This window comes from Apium graveolens, chromosome 8 (genome assembly GCF_009905375.1).
Source record: "Apium graveolens cultivar Ventura chromosome 8, ASM990537v1, whole genome shotgun sequence".
Taxonomy (NCBI): Eukaryota; Viridiplantae; Streptophyta; class Magnoliopsida; order Apiales; family Apiaceae; genus Apium; species Apium graveolens.
Window position 1 is genome coordinate 112,445,316 of NC_133654.1, and position 14,733 is coordinate 112,460,048.

General features: G+C 33.8%; 1 long non-coding RNA gene across 1 annotated transcript; it reads left to right on the forward strand.

Annotated features, from left to right (window-relative positions):
• The first annotated feature begins 6,104 nt into the window (after positions 1-6,104).
• On the forward strand, positions 6,105-8,519 carry LOC141678880 (uncharacterized). The gene is made up of 3 exons (XR_012557944.1): positions 6,105-7,079; positions 7,938-8,010; positions 8,111-8,519. It is a non-coding gene; the product is annotated as an uncharacterized LOC141678880 (long non-coding RNA).
• The last annotated feature ends 6,214 nt before the right edge of the window (positions 8,520-14,733 follow it).

Genomic DNA, 14,733 nt, shown 5'->3' on the forward strand with positions numbered 1-14,733 from the left:
AGTTTGAAAAAATGTTGAATAAAGTAGAAATTAAATTTCTCACACACAATATCTCTTTATTTTGGGCCTTTTCATGATATAGCTAACAACTTCCTTTTACAGAAACTTGTATTATATTGCATAAGGATTGGAGCTCCAAGGCCTAGACTATAGCTTTGTTAGGAGCTGAAAATCTTGTCGGTGTTATAATATGATATAATAATGACTGTCAAAACTTAATCAAGAAGACTCATAATGCTTATCGAGAAATTCTCTCAAAACTTATCGAAGAAGACTTGCGCAGCTTTTTAGAGAAAGAACTTAGTAAGGAAGAATTGTAAAGCTTATTAAGGAAGACTTACGAAACTTACCGGTGAAGAACTACGATACTTATCAAAGAAAACTTATATAGCTTCCTTAGTAAAAATTGTCAACCAATCTCTATAAATAGGACCTTCAGTTATTTAAATCATATATACTGAACCATATTGAAATACAATTCTCTCTTCAACTTTTATTCTCTCTATATGTAAAATTATTAAGTTATTCATAATCAAGTATTCAAGATTTACAAAACGTTATTTATAACACGTTATTAGCACGAGACTCTGCCCGATGAAACTTTATTTACGAAATAGGTATTTTCCAAGTAAGCTCTATTCACGAAAGAGGTATTACCCAAATAAGTTTTATTTAACTATTATCGTTATTTATTTATATTACCGTTTAAATTTTATAAATATGGCTATGTCGTCAAGTATTACCCAAAACTTTTCTGGATGGATATGCCATCGTAACTTTTGTATTAATCGTATCATATATGTTATTATATGAAAATAATTGTTTAAATATATTTGTGAAGCATTATATCATGTTTTAATATTTATTTTACATTCAGAATGACAAATCTTGCAAAATTAGAGTTTGTTACGTTGAATGTGTCTGGTGATAATTATTTGTCTTAGGTGCTCGATGTGGAATTACATCCTAATGCCAACTGGCTAAAAGAAACCATACAATCAGAAAAGACCCCAACTATTGAACAAAATGCGAAAGCTATCATTTTTCTTAGACACCTCATCTATGAAAATTTGAAATCTGAATATCTAACTGTGAAAAATCCAGTCACCCTTTGGACCAATCTCAGTGATAGGTTTGATCACCAAAAACCTGTCTATTTTCCACATGCTCGTTATGACTGGATACATATAAGGTTGCAAGATTTTAAATCTATCGCTGAATATAATTCGGCCTTGTTCAAAATAAGCTCAAAACTGATTTTTTGTGGTGAAAATATTTTTGATGCTGACGTGATTAAAAAGACCTCACATAAACTAGACATTCGTGCTAACCTTTATTATGATTTAGATAACTAGATTTCATTTGTATTTCTTTGATGTTATATTTTATATGTTCTTATTTTAATATTTTGCTTTCATGTACTGGTTTTATGTTCTTGTATTATGTACGTTGTTTTCATAATAAAATTTTTGTTCACTAATATATACACATCATTAATATGGGATATATATGCATTATTGACTGCGTTACGACTCACACAATTTTATAAAATCAGAAATATTTCTCAAAGTTGAGTAAAACCAACTCACATGTTTGGACGATTTTGGGAAGATCAAATATCATAGAGGGTTTTGGGAATCCAGTCTTATACTACGAAATGAGACATAAATTTACATACATGATGCTCAATATTCTAGCAAATCCATTAGGATTCTTCTGAGTTTTTAAGATAATCATCTTAATGGTTTATACTGGAGACAATGAAAAAAAATATCTCCCTATCACCTCAATCACCTTAGTACATAAGAAGATCTTAAAAAAATTACAATCAATCTCATCTGGATTATATGCTGCCGAAATTAGAGTAATCGAGTCTCATAGTATCACTACTCCCAAAATTATAGATCCAAAATCACTCACCTTTTGGCATAAAAGACTTAGTCATCCAAGAGTATTCATGATTCGTCGAATTATAGAAAATTCTACAGGAAATCCCCTTAAAAATCAAAAGGTCATAACACGTAATGAAATTCCTTGTTTAACATGTTCATTGGGAAAACTAATTGGACGACCATCTCCAGTTAAACTTCAAAATGAGTCTCCAGATTTCTTCGAAAGAATTCAAGGTGATATATGTGGTCCTATTCATCCATCATCTGGATCGTTTAGATATTTAATTGTCCTAGTCGATGGTTTAACTAGATGGTCTCATGTCTTTTCTACTCTCGACAAAAAATATAGCTTTTGCTAAGCTTCTTGCTCAAATAATAAAATTATGACCCCATTTCCTTATAATCCTATCAAATCAATTCTACTAGATAATTCCGATATATTTACATCTGCTACTTTCAATGATTATTGTAAGTCAGTAGGAATCTCTGTCAAACACCCTGTAGCTTACGCGCATACACAGAATGGTTTAGCGGAATCGTGATTTAAAAGACTGCAGCTTATTACACGACCCTTGCTTCTAAAATCTAAATTAGCCACTTCTATTTAGGCTCACGCAATACTTCATGCCATAAATATAATTAAGATAAGACAATATTCTTACCACAAACAATCTCCACATCAATTAGTTCTTGGTCAAACCCCTAATACATCAAATTTTAAGATTTTTGGTTGTGCCGTATAAGTTCCAATTGCACCTCCACAAAGATCTAAAATGGGACAACAAAGAAGAGTAGTTATATATGTTGGTTTTGATTCACCATCTATTATAAGATATCATGACTATTAACTGGTGATGACTTTACTGCTCGATCTAATAATTGTCATTTTGATGGGTCTGTATTCCCTCCATTAGGGGGATAAAATGTTTTGAATAAATTGAATTCTGAATTGTCATGAAATGCATCATAATTAAGTGTTATTGATCAACGTACTAAACAATGTGAAAATGAGGTTAAAAGAATCATTCATATGCAAAATTTTGTCAATCAAATTCCAAATGCTTTTAATGATTGTAGACATGTCATAAAATCACATATACGTGCTGTTAATTTACCGGAAAAGGTTGAAATCCCAATTCATAAAGCAATTCTTGAAGAATTGGTTGGTTATTCAAAACCACTCCAGAAGCCTAGTAGACTTGTTAATGCAAAAGATGTTTTTCTAGGAAAACGGAAATTGATAGGATATGCCCCGCAAGTGGCAAGTGTTCTAGAAAATACCCCAGACGCGTTATTACCCCCTAAAGAGGTTTGAGCCCCTGAAGTGGCTACATCAAATACCCAAAAGCGGTATCACCTCATGAAGACGTTAAATCCCCTAAAGTGGTTGTGACAAAACCACCAAAAGTAGTATTGCCTCCAAAAGAGGATATTGCCCCAGAAGTGGCACTTGCTTCAATAGAAGCAAAGGTACCTGTAATTTATGACATCTCACTAAGTTATGCCTAGAATAGGAAATTATTGGATCATGGGAGTATTGAGGTTGATGATGTATATGCTTTTTATGTGACATGTGATATTATTTTGAACTCCGATCATGAAACACAAAGTGTGGAAGAATGTCGACAAAGATGATTGGCCAAAATAAAAAATTGCAATACAAGAAGAATTACAATCCTTGTGCAAGAGAAATGTATTTGGACCTCCAGTCCAAACACCAGCTGGTGTGAGCCCTACTGGGAATAGATTGTTGTTTGTACGAAAATGAAATGATAAAAATAATATTATGAGATATAAGGTCCGGCTGGTAGCCTAGGTATTCTCGCAAAGGCCTGAATTTGATTACCAGGAAACTTACTCTTCAGTGATGGATGGAGTCACTTTTCATTTTCTTATATATATGGATTGGTTGGAGATTGGAAACATTTCTTATGGATGTTATAACAGCCTACCTTTATGGATCACTTGATAGTGATATTTATATGAAAATCCCCAAATGATTAAAGATAGATGAAACTAAGCCTCGACCTGTATACTTGATCAAATTACAACGATCATTATATGGCTTAAAATATTATGTTCGTATATGGTACAATAGGCTTAGTGAACTTTTATTAAATGATAGATATGTTAATAATCAAGTGTGTCCATGTGTGTTTATCAAAAGGTCATCAGTTAGTTTTATTATTAATGATGTATATGTGGCTGTTTTGAATATTGTAGGTACTTCCGAAAATAGTACTAATTCTGCTGCATATTTAAAAACTGAGTTTAAAATGAAAGATCTTGGAAAGACAAAATTTTTTTAGGCATACAGGCAGAACACTTACATTTTGGTGTACTTGTTCATCAATCCACTTATACGGAAAAGATTCTTGATCGGTTTTACATAGACAAAGTTAATCCATTAATGATACCAATGTTTGTTTGATTACTCGAAGTTGAAAAGGATCCATTTTGACCCAGAAACGAAGATGAAGATGCATTTGGGCCTGAAATTCCATATCTTAGTGCTATTGGAGGTCTTATATGTCTTGCAAATAACATAAGACCCAATCTTTCTTTTTCCGTGAACCTATTGGCAAGATTCAGTTCTAATCCAACTAAAATGCATTAGGATATGATTAAACACATACTCAAATATCTTCGTGGGATTATTGATCTCGGGTTATTCTTTCCACATAGTTCAAAATCACAACTGACTGGATATGCAGATGCTAGTAACATGAAAGATCCTCATTTTGGATGATCACAAACAGGTTCTCTATTCGCATATTATGGCACTACTATCTCTTGAAAGTCTACAAAATAGAATATTGCAGCAACTTCATCAAATCATGTAGAGTTACTTGCAATTCATGAACCAAGTAGGGAATGTATGTGGCTAATGTCTGTAATACAATATATTCAAGAATCGTGTGGATTATCAAGTATTTCAAACAGTCCTACAATTTTGTTTGAAGATAATACAGATTGTATCAGAAAGTTGAAAGAAGGATATATCAAAGGGGATCGAACCAAGCATATCTTACCAATATTATTCTATATGCATGAGCTACAGGAAAATGGTGATATTAATGTACACCAAGTGCGCTCATGTGATAATCTTGCTGATTTACTTACAAAGTCACTGCCCACATCAATATTTAAAAAGCTACGAAATAATATTGGCATGCAGGGATTGAGAAACTTGCTACAACAAGATGTTACAGTGTGAGATATTACATTCATGAGGAGACTATACTATTTTTCCTTCGTCAAGGTTTTTATCCCACTGGGTTTTTTCTTACAAAGTTTTGACGACAGTTAATCTCTATAGTAAACTCGCATTTGACAATCAAGGGGGAGTGTTATAATTTTATATAATAATTATTATCAAAACTTAATTAAGAAGACTTATAAAATTTATCGAGAAAGTCTCTCAAAACTTATCGAGGAAGACTTGTGCAGCTTCTTAGAGAAGAAACTTAGTAATGAAGAATTGTAAAGCTTATTAAGGAAGACTTACGAAATTTACTAGTGAAGAACTACGATGCTTATCAAAAAAAGACTTAGATAGTTTCCTTAGTAAGACTTGTCAACCAAACTCTATAAATAGAACATTCAGTTATTGAAATCATATATACTGAAACATATTGAAATACAATTCTCTATTCAACTTTTATTCTCTCTATACATGCAATTATTAAATTATTTATAATTAAGTAATTCAAGATTTACAACATGTTATTAATAATAGTCGACATGTTTTCTTAATGGCCTTCACATCAATTTCACCCATTTTCTTATGGCTATATTTGCACGAGGCCTTTTGAAGATACCCTCAATCCCTTTTAAATAAAGACCTATATGGGTAACAATAAAAACTTCTAATACATTATATCAAGAACATTCAAATCTCTTACACAAAAATAAAAAAGAAATATAGATTCTAAAATTAATATCACACCTTAGACCCTACATTAAATGTGTTTATGAAAAAATAAAGACTTGCATTTTCAAATTTCAAGAGGTTTGGAAAATTATTACTTCCATATACAAATAGTTGGAAAAACTTATTAAATAAATTACAAATTAAAACTTGTCATACGGAAGATCTCTTTCTATTGTGCATTTGTGTCCTCACTTGATTCATGATATAGCTAACAACTTCCTTCATTGATTCATGATATAGCTAACAACTTCCTTCATTGCGGCTTTCCTATCTTCGTTCACCATCACCTTGTGTCCATCTTTTGAGAGCTGACCCAGGTTTATAATGTTGTTGCGTAGAGAGGGAATATAGTACACTTCTTTTAGAATTCTGGTTTCCCCGTTGTAACACAGGAGTGTAATTGAGCCTTTTCCCTTAATATGCACGACTTAATTATCACCAAATTTGACATTCCCAGCTACACTCTCATCCAGCTCGTCAAATTTCTTCGGTTGTCCTGACATATGGTTGCTAGCCCCATTGTCTAAGTACCACAAGTTAAATTCTGACATTTTCTCACCAGTTTCAGAACCCAATTTTGGAATTATCTTCTCCTCATTTATCATCATCGGGTCTTCCTCTTTTTCTTCCTTTTTCAATCTAAGCAATGCTGGCTCTTCCTCCAGGACTTGCAAAATGAGTGCTTCTCGGTTTTGTTTTGTTTTTTTGCATTCCACAGCGAAATGGCCGTAGCCACTGCAGTGAAAAGATCGCACTTTGCTTTTACTTTTCACCCAACATACATTGTCCTTTCCTTGAAAATGTTGTCCAGATGAGCCATGTGTTCTGTTTGTTCTCTTCAGCCACTCATCCCTGGTTAACAATAACTTGTGTTCTTCCTTTTCTTTCTTATTCCACTATTCTTTGGTAAGAAGTAATTGATGCCCGCTGTTCTCAGACTGTCCTTGCAATCGCTCGTCATGTGCCTTCAGGGAGCCCACTGTCTCCTCGATTGTCATCTCATCAACATTCCCAAATTGCTCCATTGTTGAAGCAATTTTGAGAAACTTAGGGGGTACAACCCTGAGTAACTTCTTTACTACTTGAGGACGCTTGCTGAACAGTTCCAGAAGCAGGCACCAGGTGCACAAGCTGAAGCAGCTGCCGTTCAAGGAGATGAAGATGACGACGATGAGGTCCCAGAACTTGTTCCTGGTAAGACGTTTGAGGCTGTAGCAGAGGGGACTCCGACTTATAAATAGAGTTTAAACAAGGTATGTTGTTTCTTATATCTAAAGGTTGAGGTCTGTTTCATTTCTCTAAGCTAGTGTTTTATTTGGTCTCTTGTGACATACTAGAAAATTGGTACTATATTTTGATTAATGAAGTAAAGTAGCTTCTTAAAATGCACATTAATCATTATATGTTATTTCTTCACTGTGAGTGGTTTCCTTTCAAATGTTTGTCCTGTATTCCTGAGCTCTTATTGCTCATCTATTTGTGTAGAGGTAGCTGTTCAGTTTTCTCCCCAGTATATAGTCCCTGGGTAAATTATAAACTGAAACAAATTACTTTGTTTTACTAAGAATTTTCATTCTTTGTGATGTTAAAATTTTATTAAGAATTTTCATTTTTGACATTTCTTTAGGTGTTGTTATGTTACTGTTCTGTGTTTGTCCTACTGTACCTGCATTAGTGTCATTGGTTTTGTGGGACTTTCTGCTTGCTTCTTTTATTGGTCTGAATTAAAAGGATATGCTAAATTTTAATGTAAAGGAAGGCTTTCGAACCCTTGTTTTTAGCAAATTCATTTATGTATATCATCTTAGATAAAGGTACTAGATACCCAAGTTGGGAATAAAAATGTAACTTGAAAACGGGGCTGCTACTGCTCTAACTATAAACATCAATTGGTAATCAGAGGTGGTCCTTTCATTATATTTTCTTTCAACAATGATCTGAATAGTCCATTATTGTACCTTATTTACTCTGTCATGTTTATGTGCAAATATCAGTCAAACTGTTGCAGATGCTTGAGCCCAAACTAGGTATCAAATATAGTCTAGTATTGTACTTTTGTTATTATGTTCTGTTTGAGATTAGAATCAACTGGTTACTGGTTTAATCTTCAGGCACTAGCAAGTATGCACCTTTCTGTTTTGGTGCACTGAATTCTCACATTGCTACGGTGAATCACCCTCAAAAGTAAAGTGGAAAATTTATTGATTACTTTGATATTATTCGACGCTTGTTCTTTTATTTTTATGCTGAATTTCTGATGCTAATCCATATACGTTTTATGCAGGTTCTCATGAAGTGCAGCACATGTTGCAGAACATTGAGATATGCTCAGACCAAGAGAACTGTGAAGCACGCCGTGCTCCAATCAATATGACAAAAGGGTTCGTAGCTAAGGGGCCAATGAAATAGCATACGACGAGCACTGCAACAAATTAGGCCAATTACGACGGTCAACTTACAACGGAAAAAAATGTGCTCCCAACTTACGACGGAAAAAAGTAAAACGTCGTAATTATTTATGACGAAACACAAAACCGTCGTAAGTTTTGTATTTTATTAATAAAATTATGCACGACACGATTAAACAAAAATGAAAATTATTTGAAATTGCGACGATTTAAATATTTCGTCGAAAGTTAATTATTTTTATTAAAATTTTAACTTGAAATTGAATAAAAAAATATTTTATCTAAATTTACAACGAAATATTTGTGATGGAAAAAATCAGATCGTCATATTTACGACGGAAATTAAAATTCGTCGTAAGTTATCAAAAGAGAGAAATTTCATTATCCAACCATATTAATGTCAACATTTATTTGTTTGGGTGACTTTTCAAGAATTTCAGTAAAAAATTAAATATTTTGATAAAATAATTTAATATGAAACATTGATTATATTACTAATATACATATATATAAATATATATATATATATATATAATCATCCATACTGTTGGATCGTTAAAAAATATTTTTAAAATAATCGAAACACCAATTTAGGAATAAACACTAGTTAAAAGTACTAGTCCAACTGATGTTTGACTGGTAAAATGGCAAATCAGATAAAATTATTTTGACATTAAATTTTGGTTATATCACTAATATATATCTATTGACATTCATACGGCTGGATCGATCAATTTTTCTTTTTAAATAATCGTAACATCAATTTAGGATTAAATACTAGTTAATTGTACTAGTCAAACTAATACTTGACTGTTAAAATGACAAACCAAATAAAATTATTTTGATATGAAATTTTCGTTATATCACTAATATATATATCTATTGACTTTCATATGGTTGGATCGTTCAAAAATATTTTTAAAATAATCGAAACACCAATTTAGGAATAAACACTAGTTAACAGTACTAGTCCAACTTATGTTTGACTGGTAAAATGACAAATCAGATAAAATTATTTTTGTAACGACCGAGAATTTTGCGTCGTAATTAAGAAAGTAAAGTATGTGTTATGTGATGAGATTATATGATTAAGCGGTGATTATTTGTCTTATCTGTATACTAGAGTTAAGGAGCGTGGATAAAAACGTTCCAATTTAAAGAGTCAGCTTAGAAGTCGAGCTGTGGTGTCGGGCCGTCAGGTAGAACGGAACCCGTCCTAATATGGAATTAAATAATATAAAATGTGAATTATATGTGAAGTGAATGAATAAAGTATTTCGTCTTAAGAGACGTGTTGATTGGCAAATATAATGAGAAGCGTAATCGAAACGCTGAGCGTCGGGCCGTCAGGCTGAACGTGACCCGGTACGCGTAAAAGATGATAAAGAATAAAAAGGGAATACAGATATAAAGAGGAACAAATTTGTGATCAGACCTGAGTCGTTATATGATCGTATATGTGTGATTGCTAGCCTGTGTGCATGACTGTGTGCTCTGTGACATTTTTATGGATTTAAAGGAATTATTTGATTTAAATAAGGGTTTATTTAATCTTCGTGCATTTTTATAAAATCATCCGAGTAAGATAAAAATATGGAATTTGTTCTGTTATCCTTGTAAAGACCTTAGAGACTTTATAAAAATGATAAGTGAATTTGATTGTTGATCTTTGCATTTTTAAATTGATTTTATGTCGAAAATGTATTTATTAAAGCAAGTTTGCGAAATTCATATAAAATCAACCGTTCGCTCAAATTCTTATTATGAGTAATGGATAAAAAGCTAATTTCGAGACCTACGTGTTAAAATTGTCATTTTCAATAATTCTCGACTTTCCGAGAGAGATATATTTTATATTTGAATTTTGTTGCATTTAAGTAAAAAGAGAAAGTATGTGTGAGTCAAAAAGGAATTATTAAATTACCATCTTGCCCTTGCTTTGGTGGAGTATAAATCAACCCCTTCCTCCCCATTTTCTTCTTTCTTTCCCGAGCACTCATTCTCTCTTCTCTCTTTTTCTTTCTTTCTCCCGAACACACACTCTCTCTCTCACTCCCTCTCGGCCCTCTCATCTCTCACCTCTCTCACTCGCATGCAACCATTAAAACACACTCAAACACCGAGATATTGCTTCCATTAGTTGTTATTCTTTGTATATACTTTAATTCCTACTTGCATGTAAGTGATTATAAAGGTTTTATTGAAGTGATCACTATGGTTGTGTTTAAGAAAAACAATTTCTTGAAGCATAACTATAAGAGTGATTTTAAGAGGTTTTGGAGGTCATAAACTCGAGAAGAGATCCGTCATGGAGTCTCTCAAGTTCGACCACCACCGGCCATGATCCAAAGGAGAGCCGGTGGGTTTTCCATGATGGGATTGTTGGATTTTAATGTTGCATGTTATGGTTTCTTGAAAGCTTGAAAAAGGGTTTTGTTTCTTTTGTTGAAAATTGAGTATGTGATTGGTAAAATGATTTCCTTGATTGTAAAATGAATGTGTGCATGTGATTGTTGCTTAGAAAATAAAAATTTATGATTTGCATGTGAGTTTTTGCTTCGGCTTTATGCTAATAAAAAGGGAAATTGAATTTTGTGACTTGATCTTGGTATGAACTAAGCTTAATTAGTAGGAAATAGAGTTGCATGTTGATTTAAAAGAGGAGTTAATAATGCATGTCAATGTTTGGTTCTTGGATTGTGAATTTTGAATATTTGCCGAATGGAAAATGGGTTTAAAAGAGATTGATTTGTGATTAAGTGAATGCATGCATTGAATAATTTGATTAAGGTTGAGTCATTAGGTGATGTTTGGCTTTGTGCTTCGGAAATCTTGATGAAAATGAGTTAAATGAATAAGTTAAGGCTTAAAATAAGTTAAAAATGTGATATAGGACTTTGCATGTCAAGATTGATCTTTGTATGTGTGTTTTCTTGATAAACCCGAATGGGTTGAATCTTTAAAGTGGTTTATTGTGAGTAGACTTGATTAAAGTAATGATGGATGGTGATTAGATTAATAAGGAATGAATTATTGTTGCATGCTAAGTTTAGGTTCGAATTTTTGAGTTAATAAGAAAGGAAATTGAATTTGCTGAGATAATCTTGGTAAACACTAAGTTTGTATGATTTAAAAGCAATTGCATGATAGTTTTAAAGGAGATCAATGAGTGCATGCTAGTAATTAGTCTTTGAGTTGAAAATTATGTTCTTGCCGAATGAAAACAAGATAAAAAGGGGATAACTTGGTGATTAAGTGTATGCATGTTGATTTGATGGATTGATTAAGTTGAAATCACTAAGTAGTGCATGGTTTGGTGACTTAATGAATGGAATGATTTAATAAGGGATTAAAACAAGAAAGAAATGTGGTATATAACCTTGCATGTTAAAATCTATTTTTGCATGTTTGATTCTTGATTGTGATAAGTGTTAAGGCCGAATAGGCCATAAGAAATAAAGGTCAAAACTTGATTTTGGTAATTGAAAGAATGATTGAGTGTTATATATGAAAATCTTTGATTTTGCTTGATTGGATTGTTGTTTTGGTTCGAATTAAGGAATAAAAGAAAAGGGAATTAAGTCGATTGATATAAGTGATAGTATGCACATAAATGGTTGGTTGTAAATGGATCTAGTACTCATAAAAGAGTCGTGTTAGTGTGATTTGAGAAATAGCCTAGGTCAAGCGAGTACGCTTTGATTGCTAGGAATATAAGGATATAAAAACTACGAGAAAGGATTGTGCTATGTGCTATGTGCTGTGTGCTTATTTGTATAAGCTATATTCGTATGCTCGAGTCAAAGATATAATCGAGTTATCGTATAGAGAGATCGTTCCGGGAACGAGAGTTGGGAATCTAATTAAGATTTTTGGTTTTTATTGTAGATTCGGAGCGTGAGGGCATTCGGGCTAGGAAAGGGAAAAGTATACTAGGTGGCAGTAGTTCAACCCTCAGGAAAGCAATTTCAGGCAAGTAACTCTGATTACTTGTGTAAATGATTATAAAGGAAATGTTGTTCATACCATGTAGAGTATTGAACTGTTAAAGTATAAAACCCTTGCTTTATGAAACCCTGATATTGATTTGAAGTACCCTTGTTCTTGATAACCTGTTATTGATAATCCTATTAATTTCACCCTTTGATAATCTGCCTTTCTGTTCCAGTTTCCTATAATGCCATGAATCATATTGAACCTTTAATTATCTTGGATAACTCTGTTAATGATACCCTGTTTCTCTTGATCGCCCTAATGATCCCTAAGTTATTACTGATCCTTCAAATTTAGTACCTTATTATCCTTGATACAGAATTCTTGAGAATTGTTCCTTGCGTATCTTTGATTCACTCCCTGAACTTTGTTTCTTTAAAATCTGAATTAAGAATGAGTTTCGACTTGAAAGAGTCCGAATGATTTCAAATGCTTGGTAATGATAAAATGGATTTTAGAAAACCTATTTATTTTTCCAACTCAAGGTTTTCCGAATGAATTCCTGATGGATTGGATTGAGACGTAAGAGGCTAGTGGGACTAGTCCAGTCATGGTAAGAGGCTAGTGGGACTAGTCCAATTTAAGGCTGAAATTATGCCGAATGGTACCTTAAAGACCGGAATGGAGGTCGATACGGGCTGATCACCCGTATAAAATGAAATGGAAAGATAAGTGATCCAATCAAGGGTTCTAAATGATTATTTAAAAAGGGAACTGAAACTTTTATTCAGTAAATTGATTTTTGGAAATGAAAATGGTTTATACTGTTTTGAAAAGAGTTGATTATGTTATTGTGGAGCTTAAAGCTTAGAACCCTGATTCCTGAAATTGTTGATCATATGAATGATTCAATATCTTGAAATACTGTTGCTTTCCTCTATCGAAAGATCTATTTTGATCCTATAATGAATTGTGATGAATGTCGGCTTTCGTCCTGTTTCGAGCTTTGTTTCTTGAAAGCCCAACTATTCTTCGGATACCTTTTCCTTATCCCAAAGAAAAGAAAAAAAATATGTGGAAATCTGCCACTAGATTAGCTAAAGTAGAATGCCCTAGTTTGTTCAAAGTATATTGAGATTTGATATTGTAGAACTGCTATTTAGTTATTTGCTGAGTTTTATACTCACTTGTTTTATCTTAATCTAACCATGGCAGTTAAGCAAGAAGATGGCCAGGCTTAGGCGCACTGCTCGTAAGAGCGTACCTGGTAGTCCCTACCGTGTTGAGGGCTTCCAGTTGCCAGAGCAGGTAGTACAAGTTATGAGTGAGCTCGCGCCTAGAAAGAGGTGTTTAAAGATACAATGGGTTATCTGTCGGTTCCCAGCCGGAATCGATATTGATTATTTAATAATATTTTGGGTTTGTAAGTTATATTCTGTGATTGGTAGTTGTAATCTTGTCTCATACTTTATCCTGCTGATCCTGTTAGTAGTTAATCGGGGTTTATGCATATTTAATTATTAGAATAGAGGTGTGTGAGACCTCATTTCCTAACCCCGAGATTGAGGGCGTCACAAATTGGTATCAGAGCTACAGGATCTAGTCCCTGAGACAAGTTAGGTTTTAAAAAGGGGTATTTTGGGAATATATCTATATCGCGAGAGAGTTCGACTCATATAGAGTTGAGTTAGACTATTAGGTATAGCCTAAGGAAAGTGTTTGATTGGTAAAGTAGAAACTAGAGTTAGGGTGTGAGTTAGCTGGAAGCTTTATTTGACCCTAACATTGTTTCTTGGTTGCTGTTTTGTGTTTTCTCTCAGGATTCTAGTAGTGGTAGTGACTCAGACTCAGAGATTAGCTTGACTGGTACCCCTGTGGACCCTATTCCACCCTCTCCAGAGGAGCCTGTATATGTTAGTTCAGACCCAGAGGAGGACCCTTCTGAGAGTAGTGAGATCCCTATGCAGATTTCACCCTTGAGGCCTGATTCAGAGACCCTTGCCCCTGAGCCAGAGTCGGAGATGCCTAAGACTGTTCCTGTCAGTATTGGTGGAAGTTAGCCCAGTACCGAGACTTTGTGTACTCCCGCATTCCTGAGTTAGGAGCTTTGGTGGATAGACTAGCCAGAGAGTCTAGGCAGAGTGCTTCTGTTATGGATGATGAGTGGCGAGTTCGAGTGAAGATGGTTGAGCAGGTTGCCAGGAAGAGATTGGATGAGGGACCATCCACTAGTGATGCTGATGCTGAGGCCCGGAGGCTGCATAAGATCATTCGCTGGATGTTGGTTGTGTTGAGAGAGATCCTAGATGATTAGACGGGACTGTTGGTTGAGCCTGTAGATTGTTGTTGTTGTTTTCAGTGCCGGTAGGCTTTGGGATACTTGGTCAGATGCCGGGATCCCTTTTTCATTTATCTTGTTATATTTCAGACCAGTGCAGTAGTAGTTGTAGTTGGAAGTTAGGGGTAGATAGGGGGATGTTTTTCAGTTTTTCCTCTGTTTAACCCTGCTATTTATTGTACCTTGTTTCAGAACCTTAAAATCCAGAATATTTCCTATGTAACCCTT